Below are 24,478 nucleotides of genomic sequence, written 5' to 3' on the forward strand. Positions count from 1 at the left end.
AAGTTAAAACAGTTCACATTTTAAATGCGTCAATTGAAAATACCTACAGGTTCTGTAGAAACACATAATCTGTAAGCATTATCGCAATCTATGGTCAATTTTAGTATTTCAAATTATTTCAGATTATTTCAAATTATTAGCCAAATATCAAAAGTATTCACCAATTTTCCGAAAGTTTTCTCCAAATGCAAATCTTAAGAATTTTTTATGACTATTTTTTAGATAGAAGACTATTTTACGGTAGTTTGTTTCAGGCTTATATTATTTGGATCCAATTCTAATTGGTTATGCGGCGCATCTACAGTAAGCGAATAAAAAATACTGATTTGTTAAGAAAAATTAATTCAGACGTTATTTTGAAGATCGAGTTAAATATATATTTTTCTTTCGAGTGGAAAAACTCATTCGCTAAATCACAATTTTAATCGCCAAATTTATGATTTTATCGCATTTGGCGAGGAGGCGAATGTTTAGCTCGGGCCCTGTGTAAGAAAACATTATAAGTTGTACATACAATCACTTAAAACTCTTAAATGAATACGCAGTCTTCCAAGCTGGACATATGAGAACGTAGAAAAGGCACGGACAAACAAGATGGTTGTTAATTGTTTCACGGTGGCCGGTATAACCTGGTTCGTAGGACGTTGGACTCGTGTTCTTGAGAACGGCTGCTCGAATCCAGCCGGTCGAAGAAATCTCGTGTATTAAATGGTGACTGTTTCACGTCAAATCTGTTGGAGTCACAAGGTCCTCCATGTTCCCATAACAAATCAATACCTCTGGGGGGGAATGAATTAGAGAGTGATCGTTCTCCGGTTCAGACTAAAATTACGATCTGTGGATGTATGAATGGGTCCACCCAGTAAAACGGGCTGTGACGAGAGTGCGTGGCTGGTCTTGCAATTTATGAACCAAATCAATCATTAATTTCATTTATTAATATCTCTTTAAATAGTTTAAACAAACATAAGCTTAAAAACTTAAAAATGTCTTCAATTATTTAAATAATTGTCATGATATTCAATCGAATAGATTTCTGTTCACATAATTATAAATAATTATCTAAATAACTTTCATAAGATCAAAAACTTAGTTAAAATACAGGGCGGAACTTTTAATAACTAGGGGTCAAACATTTCGTTTTCAACTGCAATTCCCTAGCTCTGAACATAATGCTGGTTCACTTTTAAAAGAAGCCACACACATTTTTGTCGAATTTTTAGAAAGTAAATCTGGATTATCACTTTTCATCCCTGAAGTTTCCATATAGTAGGCCACCATTTGCTAGTCAGTTTTACTTACGTTATTATTAAAAAATGATGCAATACAAAACACAAAATTACTTTGGTAGTTAGAGTATTTTTTTCTCCCACAAAATTTTAACGACCAGGGGAAATATACATACACTAGAATTTTCATACTTGTAGTATATTTTGTGTAATTAAAATAAGGCTCTATAAACATTGTACAAAATGACTTTTGTAATATTGTAATTTATTCATATTTCACAAAAAAATAAATACAATGACATGAAAATTTTTCATATGATTTCAAACTATGAATCGCGATTTTTGAATAATTCCTTCTTTTTTTTTTTTCTTTACAGGATAGAAAGCGTTACGGCGATTTATAGAAGATGCTGAAGAAGCAAAACACCTCAATCACAGATACTTCATTTTATGCCTGTGAAATAAAAAACAGATGTTATCAACAGATGTAAAAATGAATACAAGCTTGCAAAGAATAAAGAGAAATGCTCTCTCATTATATTATTATTATAACCATTAAAAAGATTCTAAAGTGTATGTGAATTCGTGCCAAAACTTGTTCACTTTACCCTTTTATTTTTAAAGAATTTATAACTTAATTTTTAGCCTCTTGAAAAATAAGATATTTTATCTTCATGTGTTATAAAACACATAAAATTTTTTGAATATGACATATTCCGAACTTTAATGAAAACCAATACACCACGCCTTTAAATTCGCAGAGAAAATTATTAGAAAACAATCCTTTAGTGCAAATCCTGAAAATATAATACGTTCGTAGTGCACAGACAATATTCCTGGTAAACATTCATTTACTAATAATTGTTTAGCTATTAATCTCATAAATGAACACTTTAAAAAATGGGTACTGAAATATCATCTAACTTTCTTTGTTTTTGACGAAATCATTTCCAGGTATAATCTCCGAGCGAATTTTTCGTCAAAATAACGATCGCCACTTCTTCGAGGAAATAAATTTGGTCAAAATTAAAGAAATATCATATTCTAATTTCTTTTTTTTTNTTTTTTTTTTTTTTTTTTTTTTTTTTTTTTTTTTTTTTACGAAAAAATTAAAATAAAAGATAGTTCAAGAATTTAAGAAAAAGATAATTCAATGGTTTGATTTTATATTCTCATCAAACAAACAAAAGTTTTCAGATTTTTTAACATTTTTTAACGAATGATTTAAGCATGTATAATTCTGAGATAAAAGTGATTAAATATTGATATACATTTAAGCTTATTTAGATTCACAAAGACGATTGTTTGTCATCTTCTTTTTTTTTTTAAAAAAAAGACCATTTCATTTTTAGTTAACATTGGGGCTTTCTGAATGTATAACAGTATGGCAGAAACTAGATATTATTCAGATACGTATAATAGAGGGAACAGAGAAACAAATTTAAATAAACAGAATATAAAACTAAATCAAGCAAAATAACAACTCTTATACGTCAAATTCGAAATCCTTATGAACAAGGAGACAGTATAGAATTGAATATTTCATCATTCAATTTTAAGATAGCTTTACGTAATTATACTCGTTGTAAGAATAGGTGTCTTAAGATTCGGCAAAAACCCCACCCTCCACACTTTTCCCTTCTCCGTTACCCAATGGCATAGTTTCGGCAATTCTTGCTCCCCCCCCCCCACGTTTCAGTAAGAAGTTGGAATATACTGGGGTGGGGAAAAAGCTGGATTTGCTGAAATCATCGAAATAAAAAGTTGCATGTTTCGAGATCGTGTAGCCTTGTGACTATTTACAAAAAGTACAGATTTTTATCTTAATTTATAATCGTCGTTGAACAGCCGGCCCAAATATGAGTTTACGACTACCAATGCTCAACTCCATCGCCTTGTAATTCTGATCCCGATCCAGAAAACAAAGGAACTCCTGGATCAAGCATTGGCGATATTTGCCTTCGAGGAGGACTTTTTGATGGAAATAACGAGCAATTGCGTTACATGTAGAGGAAATCCTCCCACGGTTAGCGTTACGGCAATGAAACTTTAACTCATAATCCGTATACCAATGAGGGTATTTAACGTTAGTACTGTGATCGGGAGAGCGGGATGCTAAATTCGTATCGACCAGCCATAGCTGGAATTCGAACCTGGATCGCCTCATTGAGAGGAGAACGCTCTATCCTCTGAGGCACCACGTCTCAAAGAATACTGATTAAGAAAAATACTTTTTAGAGCGTCAACCCTTCAAAATAAAGATTCAACTAAATTCACTATCATTTAACATGATGCTATTGTAGGATAGTCAAAATTTGCCAAAGTTAGATAATTTTATCACTTTTAGTGGGCCGTAAAAAAAGTGTTATCACAGTGTCCGCATTAGGTACCTATACCAATTTATTTGATATTAAAACAGCACCTATTACCAAAATTAATTAAGCATCATTGGCGTCAATAATAATGTGGCGGTTTTTCACTATTAGTTTTATTTCACCATTAATTTTATACCTACGGATGATTTTATTTTATTTATTGGTACAATATACATTTGCAGGCTAGTGTACTAAATTAGGTTTATAAACCTTTGTAAAAATGCAGAGATGGACAGCACGAAAATGCATCCATGGTAACAGCGAGATACGAACCCGCTATCTCTACGCTTTGTACAGCGTTTGTCATGCGATGCTGCTTGGCCAGTTATTTAGTTGAATAGAAACTCGTTTCAAAAGCATAACTATAAACAAAATAAACACGTGGTTTCAGATGTCTATAGTAAGGCTCCTATACTATCAGAGATAATCTATCAAGCAATATTGGAGCAAACAAGTTCGCAAGTTAACGTTATGTTAGTATTGTGCTTATGTTAGCGTTATGCTCCAAAAATAGATGATAAGTCGGCCTGTCTAATTCAGGGGCTCTAGTCTATAGGAATGCAAATATGGTGACGTAGTCCTCACACGTCATCAACATTTGACTATTCAGCTTAACTGACATGACGAATAAAAAAAATTAAGCATTAAAGAACGTGGAATAGACTCTTCTTTTGATTAAATAGAACTGTGAGATAGCAAACATTACTAAAATATTATCTTTCAAATATTTTAAAAAAAGAAGAAGAAGAAAAAAACCTATTTATTCATTCATTATAATAACAGCGAATCGAAGTTTCCTTCACTATCAACAACCCTATATATAATTATAATGTATAGATCTATATCTGATTGAAGAGGTCAAGAGCGGAACTATACAATTAAAAAAGATACAGGTTACATAAGCATATTCAAAAGGAATTAATGAGTTCTTTTCTTCGAATCAACAACACTGTTTAGATCTTTTGCAAATCGAAACTTTTTATCCTGCATTTGTTACATGCATAAAAATGTTTTAGAAAATAGCCACAGTAATTACACTTTTAGCAGTTGGTTTTTTTTCTTTTTTTTAAGTAACATTGAACTAGACATACAAAATTATAGAACTTCCTTCTAATCAATCAAAGGTAAGGAAGAAGTGTCGAATGTTCTTTTCAAAATTCTGTTCTCATTCAATCGAAGAATTGATACTATCACATCATGATGGAACTATTTTTTTTCCGGGGGTGACGTTTTGCTTCTTTTCACAAGTGAAATCGGCGGACAATGGCAGAATTAATTTCGGCAGAAAATGAGCCAAATCTGCTTTTAAAACCATGGTGAGTTTTTAATAAAAATTCAATTATTGTTAAGAAAGGTCTTTTTTCTTTCCTGAATGAAATTATGTTTGAAAAAATGCCTTGTGCTCCAAACTCCCATTATTCAAGACGAATTAAAACCTCATCCTTAAATAGTAATAATAATAATAATAAAAAAATCCAAAAAATATCGTTCCTTTTTAGAAAAAAGATTACCAATATCTTTATACATTAAAATTAAGTACCAAAATGCTTATGAGGATGAACTAACTATATCCAAATATTCGAATTTTCGGACAACACGCACTGAGAGTGTACGGAAAACTTAAAAGGGTTTTTCTCCAAGTTATTGGGTGGGCAACTAATGTCCGTCATTCATTTAAATTTTTTATAGGGTCAAAATATGAGATCATTCCGTTTTCCTTACCATTAGACGTGAATTATCGAGAAAAAGTTGGTTTAATCGCTCTTCATCGAATTCCGAATTCAACTGGACGACCCGTTGGAAGTGCATTTTTAAGGTCCAAATTTCCATTTTTAAACTAGACATACCAATTACAGGCAATGCTTTCAGTTAGGGCACCCTCTACATATAAAACACAATAGTCACGAGTAGCTTTTGCTGTCTTATAACCTTGATTAGAAGCAAAAAGGATGTGTTGAAAATGCGAATTTTTCTCAACCTAATATTCCATTTTAATGCTTGGAAAATTAACAAAAATAAACTCGAACATAAAATACAACGTAGTTTCCGGTAGAACGAGGCATCTTCTTTAGAATGATCTAATACAAAAAAGGTTTAAGGACACAGCTAATTGTAAGAAAATATAAATAAATGGTAGCCACTTAGTTGCCAACGAAATATACTTACGTCACCCAATCCATAACAGGACTTCAACGATTAACTTCGAATTTAAATTGTATACTTAAAATTACATTATTTACAGTATTACTTTTTTTATTTAGTTTATTGTATTCTTTTTTGTCATGGAGTATTAGCATTTTTTTAAAAATAAACTTTGTATTTAAGTGACACTATTTATTTTTTACTGACATGACACTTTCTTCGTACAGACGGAATAAAAAAATAAGGGGTAATTAAAATGTAATTAATTTGAACAACGAAATCATGCACGATAGTAAAAGGCATTTACAAACATAAAGGAAAAAGTTAGAATGATTTAATTTTTTTTTTAACTTTATTTTTACTTTTTTGCGATTCATGGTGACTTTACGTTATGAGATTAAGTAAAAAAAAGTTTTTAGAAATTCGACTTATCAAAATAAACTATACTCAGTCAGTATTGTTCGACACCGAAGAGTATGCTATTCATAGCGAAAAACTCATTATAATCAAGATTAACCACTATCAAGCAATTTTCTAAATAAATCAGCACTTTAGTTTAAAACTTTTTCTTTTTTTTTCTGTTTCGAGTACCGTTGATTTAATATTCACCGCTGACATATTTATAGTTTCAAAAGCTTAACTCTAAATAAAATAAACTCTTCGTTTCAAACAGCTTTCAAAACAATTATTCGTGGTAGCACATTGAGTTTCCCTACGGTTAACGAACATAAAGAATAAAAGATAAATAATTCGTAAAGAACGTGAAATAAACTCGCAGTAAAACGCATTCTTGAATGAATAGAGCAGTAAGCTAGCAAATATCACTTGCTGTTATCTTTAAAATTATGGATACAAAAAAATCGTCTGCAGTTTTTATTGAACGATGCTTATGAGAAAAATAATTTCATACACGAACGAACAATTAAAATTTTTGAAATTGCCGCTTGCAACCGCTATCCGAATTTCAGAATCCTAGCTCGAACGGATTATAAGAGCGAAATATGCACACTAACTGTTCTTTTTACTATCATGAATGACTATCAGCAATATAGGCTGTGACATGTGATACGTAACACACCTTCGAAGTTCACGATAAAGAAATTGAAAATGAGAAAATAAATGGATTTCGCAATTGAAATATGGTTTACAAAATACCACACTATTTTTCGTATAAAACTAATTTCTAAGAAGGTAAGCAAAAAACATAGAAGCATCTTTTGAAAACTTAAATTATACGTAAATGCCAATAAATACCGATATCATTATAGTTAGGGCGCAATTAGTTTTGAACTCGAGTAATGAGTTGCATCATTACGAACGTCTATTAAATTAAAAAAGTTAAGTATCGCATTTTCAAAATGAAGACTCTTTCAGTTCAGTTCATTGCACATTGTTTTGGATAAGTTCAAAATCTCGTTTTAGAATGCATTTCATTGCAATTAAAGTATTTAAATATATTTCAATCAAAATTAGCAGTAGAATGAAAGGGAGGAAAAAAAGGAATTTTAAATTGATCGAGGGATTTTAATTTGATTGGTTTAATTGAAGAACTATTTAGTTATTAGTGATTCCTAAATAAGCAAACCAATTTAATCGAGGTAAGCTTCGATTTTTCATTTAATTGAAATGCCAAAGAATTTAAATAAATATTTAATAAAATTTTTTTTTGATTATTATTGTCTATTTCGTTTTAATGTTGTCTTCTGCTTCTCACTATTGCACGTATGTGTTTTGATTACTGAATTACGGGCACAGAAAAATAAAGATAGAATTATCACTCCAATGTTAGAGTACCATGTAAAAACGCAGCAAAATGGCATCATTCTAGCCAAAATGATTTCAGCGCCACTCTGCGGGGAAAAGTGTAACTATAAATTAGATTAATCAGTTTCGATTGATGATATACTAGTACAGAAATAAACAAAAATATCACAGAAACGCTGTCTATAAACTCAGTACAAATTTACAGAATCAAGTAACTGTTTCTTTTTAGTTTTGCTAGAGGACGCAGCGGTTCTTTGGACGAGAAAAAACTTAAAGAAAGGTGTGCTGGTTTCACAGAGAAGATCGTTCTTAAATATTATCTTTCATCGTTCATGGTTATGGGTAAGGTACCAAATATAGAAGGTTCATCTATAAAGCGAAGAATGTTGTGGCATAACTTGAAAGAAAGGAAAATATATTAACACTTAACTTTATTTACTAAGTCTGAGTACCTTTATTTATCATGCAATGTAGTCACTATAATTTTTAATTTCGTTGTCATAACTGGCATCTGTAACGTCAGATGTGTTGAAAGCAAAGATTGAAGAAAATATTCAAAATTGAAGTGTTTTGGCATTAAGTGAAAATTGCTTATTCCCAAAGACATTTTTAAAGTGCTTTGGCATCGAGTGAAAATTGCTTATTCCCACAGACATTTTTAAAGTGCCTTGGCATCGAGTGAAAATTGCTTATTCCCACAGACATTTTTTGTAAAGCAAACGACGATGACCTCAAACAATAAGTGACATTCTGGTTCAAATCTTTAGCGGCAGAAAAGTGCAACATCAGAAATGGAATATACATTATGAATGAACATTATTACATATTGAATGAAACGATCATTATTACATATTAAATGGAATATACATTACAAAAGAGTCTTGATAACTACACTAAAAAATAGAGTGCAGTAAAGCGGCATCGTATGTTATCGATAATAAACTTTTTGCCCCACTTATATAACACCAATATCATGCGGACAACTAAAAAAGAATAGCATGAGTAATACATGTGTAATAGCCCATTAAAAAAAATCACAGATAACACTGACAGTATCCTTTATAGACGGTTTTGCTACGTCACTTGTAGTGGTGAAAACTCAAGTGATTTCGAACGTCATTTCCCGTACAGTAGGGTGTGTAAAAAAAAAAAAAAATTTTCTAAATTAAAGTATGAAATTAGAATAAGAAGTTGTCAAAAAAAATTATTTTCAAATTGAAATATATTGAGAGGATATTTTCGTATCAATACTTGTTCACCCTAACTATCGTAGCCAATTTTTTTAAAACTTTTTAAAAATAAAAAAAAAGGAAAAAATGCAGTGGTTAGTTCTGGGAAGGCTACCAGTCAGTCACTGTTTTTCTCTCTACGGGATGGCTACCAGTTAGTCACTGTTTTTTTCTGTGCGGGATGGCTGTCAGTATGGCACTGTTTTTTTTCTCTGCGGGATGGCTACCAGTTAGTCACTGTTTTTTTCTTTGCGGGATGGCTACCAGTACGGCAGTGTTTTTTCCTCTGAGGGATGGCTACCAGTAGGGCACTGTTTTTTTCTCTGAGGGATGGCTACCAGTAGGGCACTGTTTTTTCTTTGCGTGATGGCTACCAGTATGGCACTGTTTTTTCCTCTGAGGGATGGCTACCAGTTAGTCCCTGTTTTTTTCTTTGCGGTATGGCTACCAGTATGGCACTGTTTTTTTCTCTGAGGGATGGCTACCAGTTAGTCACTGTTTTTTTCTTTGCGGGATGGCTACCAGTATAGCACTGTTTTTTTCTCTGCGGGATTTCGAGATTGAGATTCACTAATCTAACGGAATTGATGAATCTCAGTTCAGAATTCCATTCAAATATAGAATTCAATATAGTCATAAATTACAATAAGAAGTCAAGAATTTAATAGAAGTCAATAAATTACAATAAAGAGCTGTGTGAAAAAACAAAGAGCTTGTAAATAATATGATACTTAATATTTTAAAAGAAAATACCAAGATAATTATGGAAATTATGGCCTTAAAAAATATAGACATTTCTTTAATGCTAAAAAATAAGAACGCAAAGAGAATAACGAATAAACTTTGATTTCTTGTTTGTTTATGCACTTTATTGTAACAGTCATATTTCATAACCGCCGTTGTACAACCATCCCGATTTGGGTTTTACGACTACTAATGTTCAACTCCGTAGTCTTGTCATTTTGAAACCAATTCAGAAGACAAGGAAACTTCTGGATAAAGTATTGGGAGAAATTTGCCTCCATGGAGACCTTTCTTGATGGAATTTTCCTCCGCATTTGCGTTACATGGTGAGGAAAACCACAAAGACCTCCCATGGTTTGCCTCATGGCGAGGGGACTATAACCCATGACCCTTCTACCACTGAGGCTATTTTATGTCAGCACTGTGGTCGGTGCAAGCCGGGTGTGGTACCCCTATTGACCTGTCATCGCTGGGATTCGAACCTGGTTTCCCTCATTGGAAGGCGAACACTCTATGCCCCTGAGCCAGCATGGCTCTGTCTAGCTAGTACGTTGAAGAAATCTGTTATTTTTCGTTTCCCTAGTTCCATATATATATACATTTTATATATTCTAATTCCCTTGACCTAGTTGCACTTGCGGGATTTAAAAACACTGTTGCAGTTCGTTCGCAGATCACTTTAAAACAATGCTCTTATCCGTTCTTCTCAGTTGAAAGTTATCAATAAAAGGCATTTAAATGTTCAAAGATTCCTTTTAGTTTTTGAATTTCGATCTTGCGAGATTAGACATCTGTGCGGGATCACGTTTGCATTCCATCCTATAATTTTAAGGCCCTTTGAGTGTTTTTTTTTTTTTTTTTTTTTNTTTTTTTTTTTTTTTTTTTTTTTTTTTTTTTTTTTTTTTTTTTTTTTTTGCGGATTTATCCACTGTTATAGCCAAAACTTGACGGTGCAGGTACAGGATACGGAAATTTTCTCTAATATTGAGACTTCTGGAATGGACCCTGTATATCGTTTGGAAGGGGAGGGGCAAAAACATTAATTTTAATATAAAGTTTTAGTTTCCAATAGCTCAAAAATTTGAAGTTAAGAATTAGTGCAACAATAAAAATATGAATAAAATGAGATGTTTAGGTCATCCGGAATCTGCATGAAAATCTTAATCCAACCCAAAGTCGGCTACTCCTGAATCTACATAAGAGCCTAATCTAATGCTGCTAAGAATGGATTGAAAAGAAGATGCTGCTAAGAATGATTCCATGTAGATTTCGGTAAGCCAAAATATATTTCAATTTAATATTCAATCTTTTCTTTGTTTTCAAAATATGTAAATGTGGTGACAATTTTTAATCGACTTCAAATTCTGAATTTCATTAAAAAAAAGTTAATCATAATGGAATCTACCATAGACAGGCAATAGCCGACACATGTAGCAGCTGTATTTAAATTTTCTTATAATAATTATATTAAGGAAGACAGTTCCATTATGTTGGGGGTGGGGGAGCATGCACTTTCACAAAGAAAAAAATGGCAACGCTTACCCATGGGAGGGAGAACGACCCATTTCTAAAGCACTATTTTTCGCTTTTCCATCATTAAGTACGAAAATTGCCTATCCATTTAATCAAGCGTATTATGTTTTATTTTCCACAACGAATCGATAACGACTCAATTCGATATAAAGTGATAACGAATCATTATCACAGAGATATAAAGGTTAACAGTCTGAAGAAGCCGATCCAATGTCAGTTTCATGTTAACTACGAAATAACACCATTTCTCAGTTATTTATTTCATCGAAACCTGACAATTGTGACCATAAATAACCTTTCCACACGCAAAGCCACTCTCTTTCAACGTGACAACTTTAATCGATAGATGATTATTTCCATTGACTTTTGGAATAGACAACGATTTAGCCTGCTCGCTTGATGGCGAAGTCGTAAACGGAAATACTTTAAAAAAGTATAATGTTCCATTTTTAATAATGGAACAAGACGATGTAAGAAAAAACTTCTTTTTTTTTATTATTTTGGGAGATAGTTAAGAAAACCCCGTGTAGAGCTGAGGTAATAAAAGAATTCGATCCTTGGAATAATGGTCGTGCAACTGAAACTCCTCTGGCACACCCGTTGCCAGATTAGCTTCCTTTCCTGCAAACGATTATTACGTTGTGGAACAAATGAGTTTTAAATTTCTCTCGGATCCTGCGCCCGACTACAGCAGAGATCGGGTGTTTTCATATAATTATCTTTTTTTCTTACTTTTTTTTATGCTCGGGTGTATTATTTTCACGATTTTTTAACGAAGGTTGGAAATTGGAAATCTACCCCCATGCTTTTTAGTAACATAAGCAGATTATGAATTTTGGAATCTCCGATACGCCATATCAAAAAGTTTTAAATTTCTTATGACCTGAAATTTTCATTTTTTAGTTAAGTACGAGAAAGTTGAAATATAAAATACATTTTCGACACTAAGAAAAGAGTTCTAAACATACCAAGGGCTTTTGAACGCGCATGAAATTAAATATTATTTTAAGATTTTATAATATTAAATGCTTTTTTGACATTTTATAATATAAATGAATGCTGGATTTTTTAATAAAAATGAAAAAGAATTTAATTGAATTAAAATCAGTAAATGCTTTTCGACATTTCGTAAAATAAAAATGTTGTAAAGTTAGAATATTATTTCTCATGCATAAATGTGAAAATTGGAATGTATGTGAAATTTTGATTGTCCGATATGTTTACAAGGTTAGCAGTCCGTCAAATGTTATTACAAATCAAGTTTAATATTGATGAAGATAAAATATTCAGTAAGTTCCCAAAACTTCAGTAAATTATGGAATTCAAAATAAATAAAGAATGAAAATAATCTATTTTATCTATCAGAATTTAATTCTGCATTTTGCCCTATTTATGAACTAAAAAGAATTTTGAATTTAGTTATTTGACAATTAATGTAACACATTAAATATTTCCTCATTTTAAGGCCTGAAACTAAATATATTGTGGAGAAAAAAAATAAGTAAGAAAAAAAAACATTTTAATGAATCCAAAATAAAAAAAAATTTACGAGTGTTACCAAAAATAAAGTTCAAACTATGCATATATTTAGGGATCGCCAATATTAATTTAGGCGAAATAAAAACAAAAAATCTTAAAAAATCTAACGATTCTTTCTGAAAAAGACGGTGCTTTGAAATAAAGAGGAGGCAAAAGCTGATTATTAAAAAACCCTAATATTCTCATCGAGCAATCAAACTGGTTTTAATGTTTTCCATATAACCTTTTTCGATATTGATTATAAAAATTTGGATGATAGTGTTTTTGTTTATTCTTCGCTTAAATACTAATTTACGATATTCAACGGGTATATTTTTTAATTCCATTTTTGACAACGATTCTAAAAAAGAATATAATACAATTCTTGACGAAAACACTTTGCAATTTAGGCATTTTATTTGATGTAAAATTGAGAAGAAAAGAAAAATTGTATGTAATCTCTGATCCCTGCTCTACTGTAAAAAGAAATGAAGAAAAGAGATCTCGATTGAAATTCTTCATTTATTTAAACGGAAATTTCAAAATGAGAATTTGTTGAAACTTTATCTTATTCATAAGACCTAAGCATAAGTGCAGTGATGGGAGAAATGAATAAAACAAATTGATATAAAATTGGATTAAAGAAATTGACATTAAGCTAAAAAAAAATTGCATGTATTCCTACTTTAAATTCTGCTTTTGAAAAAAGAAATTAAAAATCATTTTTTCCTTTTATGAATGAATTAAAAATCGTTTTCGTTACTTAAAACACTCTTATACTCTAATATACGTTCAAAGTTCGTAAGTGATTTAAAAAATAAAGAAAACAAATTATCATGAAATTGGGCTGGGGAAATTAAAGGATTTTAGAAATCAGTAATAGCATTAAAATTATTTATTCGCTTAACGCAAATTTTAAAACAAGAATTCGTTAAAACACTCCAGCATTTGTTCCAAGTTCTCAATGGATGATACAAATGAAGCCACGCAGTTGCGTCATTTATTCGAACATTATCATTCTGTTTTCCAATCAACATCAAGTACAACCAAACAATTCTTCGAATGAAAAATTGCCCCAGATAGAAATAGGTTTAAAAAAAAAAAGGTAAATTAAAACACAGTTCTTCAAATCGAAGTTCAGGAATTTGCATCACAGAGAGAGAAGAGATAAAAGTCTTGAATATGAAATGGACAATCAATCCTTTTCGAAGTTTCTTAGATCAGGGAAAAAGCCTAAGTATCATCGAAAAGTGGATGAATGGTAAAATTTTGCACGTATCGCCAACAAAGAAATAGCGCCAAACTTTATAAAAATAATATTCAAAACCATCTCCCAATGGAAAAATCCTCCGAAATAGAATCAATGGCCAAAGAGAAATGCGCCAGAGGCAAGAAATAGCAGCCACTGTTTTGCCAGAGATCACGTTTCCCATTGATTAAAACATCAAGTGTAGAAACACAACTCCGCCAAAAAGCAATAACAATAATAGAAGGTTCACCGCCAAGTTGCTAGAAAATGCGAATTGGCCCTTGGAATTAACGTCAGCGGTGTTTAAGTAAGTTGGATTTGTGAGTACAAAACAGGCAAAACCTCCGGGCCAAATAATTCCAGAGAACCTATTCTAATTGTATTCTTGTAGAGAAGAATCTTTTGAATAGGAGCAGGTAGTTTTTTCTCGGAATGTTTTCTGCTCAAAACGATAAAGATCACAAAACTTGTGCATCGATTTGAAAAGAGAATTAATTCCACAAGAGAAGTGTTGCATTGTTATTAAATGCAAAATAGAAATCGGTTTAGATCTGTATTAAGTTGATAGTATTTTTAACAAAAGAATAGTTTAATTTATATATTTATTAAACTAATCAAAAAACCAGATTTGATTATTACAGCAAATATCAAAAATGCTTATTTCATTACAACACTTTTGCAATAAGACATGAAACATTTTGTTTTTAAATCCATTTTAATATATGCAATTTTTTCAGCAATTTTCAAACAGTTCCCTTTTTAAAAATTTTATTTGTTGTGTTTTTTAAAAACTAATAATAAATAAATGCAGAGATTTAGACATTGAAAAATAATAACCATGGTAATTGTCATAAAATTTTAATAAAATGAACCTTTTTTTTAAATATTTAATGTTAGTTATTTAAGCAGTTGAAATACATAATAAGACTATATAATTAAGTACACAATTAAGTTTGTTGATACAGTTGAAAATACACTGTTGCTTTCTTCTGCTAAAATTCTTCTTCTTTCAAGGCAATACAGACGGTTAGAAGACAACACCTAACATTAGCTAAAATAAACCAAAACAAATTATCAAAACCCACTAAAACAAAAACAAAAAAAAAGATTATTCCATTTAAAAAGTTACACAAAACTAAAATAATTTTCTAAATAAAATCTGTCTTAAAATAATCATGCACTTCGGTATTTTTCAACAACTCGAATTCAAATACTAATAGAAAAATGTTTTTCGTATAAAGAAAGAAAAATAGACTAAAATAAGATGCAAATTCTTCCAAAGTGGTTAAATAAAAGTAGTAAAACACTAACAGGAAAAATGCTTTTTGTCGCTATGTTATCCTACCATTGGACTTGTACATACACTGAAAATAAATTATAGTACGTAACAAAGTATAAACTTAGTGACTTGTAAATATATATTATATATTTTTATATATATTTTTCCATTTCACAACCTGTTTAATCACTGCACTGTTGATAGCTGAGGTTCACCACAAGAATGTGGACTGAATAATTGTATTGCTTTATTACACGTTTCACTATTTTGGTTTTTTTTAACACTTAACATAGCTGCTCATAACATGCTGTTTCTTTTCTCATTGACAATAATTGACAATAATACAGCAATTAAGTTATAAAACACACACTAGAGGGCGTTGGCAGTGGCTCAGAACACTAACCAGCTACATAACAAATAAATGAATAAATAATTTAAACAAGAAACTATTAACAGATAAAGAAACTTTAAAAAAAGGAAACATTTTAAACCGTTTCTCGATATTAATGAAAAAAGTAGCGAAAAAAAATAATAACAAATACTAATAAAAAAATAATAATAAAATAAAAGGGAGGGAAAAAAAGCAAAACAGACGATAAAACTTCTCTTGTCAGTTTCAATCGTTTTAGTTTTTTTTCTCAGAAAACGATAATTGAAGTTATCGCATCACATTTTACATTTTAATATTTCAGTCATTTCTTTTAAAACAAAGAGCGATTATTTTAAGATTATGAAACAAATATCCAAATATTATTTTTTTTTTCATTTGCCTCTCACAAAATCTTTTGAAACACGATTTTTACAAACCACTTAGTTCAAATATTTAATCTATATAAACCCAACTGAACTGAAGCAATTTTCCCAAAGATAAATTTTTAAATCTCATGGGAATCGAACCCTACGAATGAAAGAATCAATTTTATTGCCTTGGAAAAAAAAAAGAAAATACCGCGTAAAAGATATCCAAAGGATCGTACAAAAAGATAACATTGTAAAAACTCTTATATACAAAAAACATCAACTGGATATCTAAACAGTTAAAAACGTCTAGGTTGTTATTGTAGAAACGATAGCTTATCCTTTACAGTATAAGTAATTTTTGTGATCGAGAGAGTTATAATCGCGGCATTGTTTTGAAGATACAATGGTAGATGCGAAACTGCAATAAAATACGACTTGACCTAATTTTTGTTTCAATGTAATCTTTTGTCTTGGCGCCAATATATATTTCCAAAATATAGTTTTAACGATTAAATGATGCCAACTTTATCTGTGATGGATGATTAAAAAGTGATGATAATTTCACAATTCATGCAACTCATGGGTGAAAAACAAAATTAAAATAAAAGCTCGATATATCGAGCATGGATTACTACAAAAAGTTCTTTATTACGAAAAATTTTCAGGACACTGAGTAAAAAAATTTTTTTAGGAAAATATAATTTTTTGCTGTTTAAGAGGTTTCTACTCTCGCCATCTAGGATTTTAGGTTTAATTTTTAATTTGTGTTTTTTCGATATTTTTCTTTCTTTTTTATAATTAACAAACTTTTGATGATATATTATTATTAGACAGCACAACACCTTCTAAAAAAGTTAGGAAATAAAGAGGCTGCTTTTTTAGATTAAGAGAAATAACATTTTTAGCACTTCCATGAATTTTTCCTCAAAACTTTAAAGCAATGAATACGTAGTTTTGGGTGAATTTAAAACTACACGCTTCTCAGCTTTCAGATTGTTTGAAAGCTAGTTTTATTACAGTTTAAAACGATAAAAACCCATTCGTTTGACGTTAAAAAATTAATTTAAAGTTAAATGAACAAGACAAAAATGCTTGTCGAAACATCAATACAAAAATACTTATCTAATTTCTAAAAACGGGTAACTGTATAATATTTAAACTACCCGTTAAACACTGTAGATTGCAGAATTGTATTAGCATGCATCTACGGAGACAAAAGTTCTCCCTGACAAAGTGCATGTATTTTTTCAATTGCTTAATAAGGATATTTATATTTTTATTTTCAAATCTCCGTAAATTGAATCAGATAATTTTATAATTTCTACCTGCTTCTGCTTTGTTAAGCCTAGTTCGAATTCGTCTTACTATCGCACGACGCGAATTTCAGCCTGTTTCTGCTTTGTTAAGCCTAGTTCGAATTCTTCTTAATAAAGAACAACGTGAATGTTTGATTCATTAGATTTTCATAGTTTTGCGTCATTTAAATTTTAATTTCCGACACGCAATTTAAAAAATGTGTATCTGGGTTTTTCTCGAAATGTGAAGAAAAAAAATTATGAGAGAAACCTGCAGCTGTAATTTTGTATGTCAACATAAATGAACGCCGACACAAGGATTTTTCTCATATTTTTAACCTTTATAAAAATAAGTCTAAATTTTTGACATAATTTTACACGAAAAATTTTTTTTGCAGCTGTAATCTTTAAATCAACAACGAAGTAAGAACCCCGTAAAAGTATAACAAGGACTATACCTATGGTCCACTTATCTCAAGTATTCATATGGTTTAATAATGGTTTACACAGATTACAACCATAGACTTAGATGCTTGAAAAAAAAAAATATTACAATTGGTGAAGCCGTCTGCAGTTTATTTAACTTAGGGGAAAGTACTTTTGAGTAAAATTCAAGGTGAAAAAAAATAAGAAAAACCTTTTGAATAAAAAGCAAACAGGAAGAGCGAGGGTGGAGGACAGAGTGCAGTAAAAGTTGAATGTGGGATTTAGAATTATAATTTCTGAATTATACGTGGCTTTCTTTGAACTTGCCGACAACCAACTGTGAATTAAGATGTAATAAAAAGTTCTGTCAAGCACTTATTACCGGGGATGGGGAGAACTGCGATCTTTTGAAAAGAAAGCCAGTTTTTACAAGTTTTGAGATCCCTATTTTGATTGTTGGACCTGGTGCCATCATTTTTTTTATGTTTTTTCTTTCTTTTTCCTCACTAAATTTGGTGTAATTGTTCCGATTGCGGGTACAATAATAATAATATATGATTATATTTTAAAAAATAGTTGGAAAAAAAAAAACTGGGAGACTTCGGTTTATTTAAATATATACGCTATTTTAGCGGGTTCAGCTGGAATTAATTCTCTTTATGGGTGATTCCAAATTTTTTTCGACTGCGGAACCTTAAATAATCACCCCTTATTCCTTTAACAAAACTCCGAACCATAAATAAAGTTCATCGGCAATTATAAACATAATAACAAAACTTACGACGATTATAATTAAATTTTATTTTATAACCACTGTTAAGCAGCCGATCCAAATTCGGGTTTACGACTACCAATGTTCAATTCCGTAGCCTTGTAAGTTTGAACCCAATCCAGAAGACAAGGGAAATCATGGATCAAGTATTGGGAGAAATTTGCCTTATTGGTGGACTTTCTGATGGAACTAACCCGCATTTGCGTTACATGTAGAGGAAAATCAAGAAAACCTCCCACGGTGAGCCTGACGGCAAGGGGGCCTTGGCCCAAGATCTGTCTACCACTGAGGATATTTTACGTCAGCACTGTGGTCGGTGCGAGCAGGGTGCGGAATTCGTATCGACCAACCATCGCTGGGATTCGAATCCGGTTCATCGTATTGGAAGGCGAACGCTCTATCCCCTGAGGCAACACGACTCTATTATAATTACAGTAATCATTTTGAAAATAGTTAATGTGAAAAAAATTAATTATTAATTTCATCGTTTTATCAGTAGTAATTTTAAAATAAAATTTTTGTGCCAGATAAGTGAACTCGCACGACATATAATTTAGTTCGGAATTCGTTGTTAGAGAATTCATAAACTCAAAATGGATAAGAAAAGGTGATAAAATGTTGAGAATGTATACTAGAAAATTTGATGAGAAATACTAACGCAACTTTATTATAAATGCATATTCTTTTCATAATTTATTCAAATGTATTATTATTTGAATAAAAATATATATTTTTAAATTTTGCAATTTTATTCCAAGAGCATTTTGCTTAAATTAGCTTATTAAATAAATAATGGATTATTGATTAGATATATTTACAGGTTTCAATAATCGGAAATCGTAAAAAAAAAAAATTCTTCATGGAACCCTGAGACCTTTCCGCGGAGCCCCTGAATGTATTTCCTCTTATCAGAAAATTTTTTGGATTTCATCAGGAGAGGGAGAAAAAAATTTACATTTCTATCAGTGAAATAAAAATAATTAATACGTCTTAAATTTAATAAGTTTTGTTCCAAAATTGTTTTTATAATTTAAACAAAATCACATTATGCGTAATGTGTTCATCATAATGTTCATCTATTTATTTTTTAGTTTTCTGAGCAGGTAAAAAAAATAATAAACCAAGAATTACTATACCTAACCAGTTAAAAAAAAATTACTAGACTCTAAAAAAAGTTGATTCATCTTTTCAAAAATTTACTTACGCATCATTCAAATAAGCTTATTTCATTTGGAGGAAGAAAAAAAAAGACTAGAAAATTGAAAAGCACTTTCAGAAAGACTTAAAAAATGCATTCATAACTTTTTACAATTTTCCAAATAGATTTCAATTTTTTTCAAAATAGATTTATAATATTTACGATTTCATGTAAATGCATTTGTAATAATGTTAATAAAGATACTAACAAAAACGATTGATACACACACATTCGACGGTATATAAACTAATACGTTTCTAAAAAACACATTCATTTTACAAAATTGCTAGACTGTTTTAAAAATAGATTTATATTAATTATCTCCGCAACTCTAAGACCACTAAATTCGGTTGCATTTTTATTCCGACTCAATTTTTGAACCGAATATTTCACATTCTAATCTAGAGTACCTGCTCCGTAAGTTATTCTCTTTTCTAAAGAGTGGCTAGATTAAATAAGAAACATTCGGCATGTAAGTCGGATGAATATTCATTTATAATTAAGGCGCGCACCCTCAAAACAATGCGCGGTATGCGCCGACCGCATCAATCTGTCCTCTCTCGGTTGTACATTCCTCTCTCACATCATGATGATCAGCTCTCAAATATTTTCTAGAAATTATCCCCCTTCTTTGTTCTTATTTTACTTGGTGGCAACATTCATTCTCGCAAAAGGAGATTTTAACCCTCCCTCTATTTTACAACGTTTATTGGTGGACTCACTCTCCATTGCTTTGGCTGAGAGTTTCTTAGTGACTGTTTTCTAAAGATCTTTTACCAAGAAAAAAATAAATATTTAAAGTCACAGTTAGACTATCTTTCTAATATTTTGTTAATATCGCCTAAAGCCAGAAATATAAACAGAAAAGTTATATTGTAATAATGCTGTTGAATTGAAATTTTTCTGACAATGTATTAACATCCCTCAAAGCAAAAAATAGCAACGGTAATGATACTGTTGCATTGATATTTTTCTAACAATGTATTAATATCAGGTAAAGCAAAAAATAGCAACGCATTCGTACTATTTTAATAATACTATTAAATTGAAATTTTTCTGACATTGTATTAATATCGCATAAAGCCAAAAATATCAACACAATAGTTCTATTATAATAATACTGTTGTATTGAAAATTTTCTAACAATCCTAGCGCGTAAAGCAAAAAATAGCAACACAATTGTTTTATTGCAATAATACTGTTGTATTGATATTTTCCTGACAATGTATTAATATCCTGTAAAGCAAAATATAGCAACACAATAGCAGAGATGCCAACTTGTTCAGGACAGAAAATACATATTTTAAAGTGGTAGTTTATAAATTGTGATTCTTGGTTTAATAAATTAAATTTAGTAGATTTTTATCCACCACTATTTCTAGATAATTTGTAGGCCTACATAATTCACCGCTGTATAGTTATTTTGTCAAGCTATACCTTTCAAATAGCCAGCAAAAATATAAAAATTTTTAGAAAATTTAGTTTGTAGTTATTTACCGTTCTTTTTAATTATTTTGGCGTGTCCGGAGCAGTTGGCATTTCTGCAATAGTACTATTGTAACAATGCTGTTGTATTGAAATTTTTCTGACATTGTACTAATATCACATAAAGCAAAAAGTTGCAGCACAATAGTACTATTGAAATAATACCGTTGTATTGAAATTTTTCTGACAATGTGTTAATATTGCCTGAAACCAAGAATATCAACACAATAGTAATATAGTAATAATACTGTTGTATTAATATTTTTTGTTTTAGGTGATATTAATACAATATCAAAAAGCACTAATTTTTGAGGATTTAACTGTGTGGGTTGAAAACGAAGCTATATCTTTTTTGTGTTTAATCTGTGTTCATTTTTTTAAAGAAAATTTAATTTCTTTTTTTAAAATTTTTCATTCGTTATACAAATTTATTGAATTGTTTTCTCCGTTATTTATTTATTTGTTTTCTGCGTGTGATTATCTTATATCAAGGAGCTTACAGATCATGCACAGTAAATAAAACTTTTAAAACTGTTTAATTATTAAATTTTTCATTTCACAACGGTTCATTGTTTCTTTATATTACATAATAGTATGAAATAGCCTTTCCATTGTCATCAATGCATTCTTCTTCCATTCGTGAAAATCACATAGTATCAACCAATTTTTCTCGTATGAAAAACTAGAGATTTCTTTGGTTGTCATCAGCAAAAAATTAATCTTTCCATTCGACGCATTTGTGTTTACTGCTAAAAACTCATTCTTAAAAAATGGATTTCTGTTTACTACGTATAAGTTAATTAGAGAAAAAGCCTATTCCATTTGATAGATTTCTGCTTGCAGCTAAATACTCACTATACAAAAAACCTATTCCGTCTGATAGATTTTTGTTTACTGCTAAAAACTCAATTTAAAAAAAATCTAGTTCTTCTGATAGACTTTTGTTTAAAACTAAAAACTAAAAAAACTAATTCCATCTGACAGATTTCTGTTTACTGCTAAAAAACTCAATTTAGAAAAAGAAGAAGAAGAAAGAAATATTCTAGTTCCTTTGATAGATTTCTGTTTGTAATTAAATACTAAAAAAACTAATTCCATCTGACAGATTTCTGTTTGCTGCTAAAAACTAAATTAAAAAAAAAAAAAACCTCTTTCATCCAAGGAATTTCATTTTACTGCTAAAAACTTTTTAATAGAAAACCTATTCTATCTCAAGGACTTCTGTTTACTGCTGAAAACTCAATTTTAAAAAACCATTTCATCTGATGAATTTTTGTTTACTCTTAAGAATTAAATATTTGAATATAATATTTTTGCAAGAAAATTTGAAAATATCAATTCCAATCAACGGATTTCTGTCATACATAATGCACGAGTTTTTTAACTCCTATTTTGTTGGAAATATTTGGAATATTTATTTGTGTAAAGATACTTGGGGGATGGCAATCATCGAAAAACATTCTTTTCCTAATGTAGTTCGTCATTAGGTGTTCCTCTCCAGCTAGTATACTTCCCTAATGACAAACAATGGACAGTTTTTTTCGCCGACTCAAACTCATTTCAACAAACTCATTCTGGTTCAAGTTCTTCTCTGTATCGAATTTTCCCATCATTATGATTTCAAAAATATAGGTTTTGTTCAGTCGCTTTTTTTTTCTCGTTTATTATAATAACTAAGAAAAGCAGCATTAACTTTAATTTCCTTTAAAGATGACTTCATTCCGTTGATTACCACCTTTTTCCTTCTGACGTTAACATAGAGAGTAAGATTGAGAAAAAGAAAAGAAAGTCGTAATAATTGCATAATGATGAAAAATAGGAGTAATTATAACAAAAAATTGTATCTCTCCCATTAAGCTTATTTCCACACAATATCAAAATATAAGAAAAATTCCCCCATACTTTTCATAAGTGTTAAGTTAAAAATCGTATTCAAATTTTTTGCAGTTAATACTTTGTTATGCCCACAAAATGAAATAAGTTTTGATACATCTTAAAACTAAACGATGTTTTAGTAAATATTTGGACGATATTTCAATAACTCTGGATTAGGAATCGTTTGCTAAAAAATTTTCTTTTTTTCTTTTTTCCATCTGAAAAAAAAAAATATTATTTTACAATGACAATAAATACGTACCAATAGTAACGCTACAAAGCTTAAAAATAAATATTAACACATAAAATTACTATGGTAGAGTTTTATAACATGTACGTAAACTCTAAATTCACATATTCTGCATTTGAGACAAATGTTGAATTTAAAGTTTATCAAATGTACAAAATATAGTTGAAATAGTTTATATTAATAAAAGCGTATGGATTTGTCTTCTATAACGCAGAGAATTAGAATTGTCATCCTTTCAAAATTTTTCTAATTTCCCAAATTGTTTATTTCCTTTCCCAAATTATTTATTAAAAACAGTTTAACAATTAAAAATCAGAAAACAATTCCTATATTTTCCTTTCACAACTAATTACATAACAATAATAGCAAAGGCATATTGACAATTTTTGGATTACTATTCTAAAGTTACAAAATTTTCTAAGTTACAAAGTTTAAAAAAAAAAAAATCTAGCACCGCATAGTATACTTAAATTCTCACATTCGAAATTGTAAATCGAAATATTGAATAGTTTTTAAAAACTAACGAAATTTATAAATCTTGTAGCGCTTTTTTAACAAGGAAAAAAAAAGCAATAAAATGCTGTGAGCAAACGATTCTACAAATGTTTTCCTTTCAAAATTGTGTTCCAGTTTTTTCTCTCATTTAATTTATTCAAAAATAACAGTTTGAGAATTGAAAATAAGAAAACGATTCCAAAATTTAGTTTACGTTTATATGTTATTAATCTGTCGTTAGTCATAAAATGTGTTTTTTTTAATAATAATAATTTTTTCTTAAGTAACAATTTGTAAATTTCAAAATTTAAAAACAAATTTATTAACACACAGTTTAAATTCTCACATTTTATATGTAAAACAATAAACTGAAGAGTTTTTTTTTTTAACTAATGAAAATTCATTGGAAAGTAATTTATATTATTAGAAGCATTTAGACGCAACTTATAAATTATTAAAAAACTTTAAAGAGGAAAACAGACCGAAATATTTAGAGTAAACGAATCTGTAAATGTTTGCTGTCGTAATCATTTTCAAACTTTAAATTTCAATTTTTGTTATTGTATAAAAAGCGAATATCAAGTGCTTTGGTCTTATAAATTATTGAATAAGCTGTGTAAATTTTTTTAAAGAAGTTTTATGATGTGTTTCATCTAAACACGTACGGCAATACTAATTATTATTATGCTTATCACAATTATTTTACAAACAACAAATTGTTTTTTTTTTTAATTTTGTGCTATCTCACAAGTTTTAATTACAATAAAGTTCTCAAAAACAAAAAATACACAAATCGTAAAAAATACACAATCATAATAATAATTAAAAAAGGCAAAACAATTATTCATAGAACTTAACGATAAAACTGACAAAAGTCTT

General features: G+C 29.9%; 2 long non-coding RNA genes across 3 annotated transcripts in view; one reads left to right on the forward strand and one right to left on the reverse strand.

Annotated features, from left to right (window-relative positions):
- The window catches only part of LOC107452896 (uncharacterized), a 120,478-nt gene extending 118,711 nt beyond the window's left edge, over positions 1 to 1,767 (forward strand). For both annotated transcript variants that reach the window (XR_011636471.1, XR_011636472.1), the window contains one exon: positions 1,607 to 1,767. This is a non-coding gene — a long non-coding RNA (uncharacterized lncRNA). The remainder of the gene's footprint in view (positions 1 to 1,606) is intronic.
- LOC107452898 (uncharacterized) overlaps positions 1,474 to 24,478 on the reverse strand; it is a 112,912-nt gene continuing 89,907 nt past the window's right edge. Inside the window, exon 6 of the long non-coding RNA XR_011636473.1 lies at positions 1,474 to 1,683. This is a non-coding gene — a long non-coding RNA (uncharacterized lncRNA). The remainder of the gene's footprint in view (positions 1,684 to 24,478) is intronic.

The sequence above is a fragment of the Parasteatoda tepidariorum genome, chromosome 3 (assembly GCF_043381705.1).
Source record: "Parasteatoda tepidariorum isolate YZ-2023 chromosome 3, CAS_Ptep_4.0, whole genome shotgun sequence".
Lineage (NCBI taxonomy): Eukaryota > Metazoa > Arthropoda > Arachnida > Araneae > Theridiidae > Parasteatoda > Parasteatoda tepidariorum.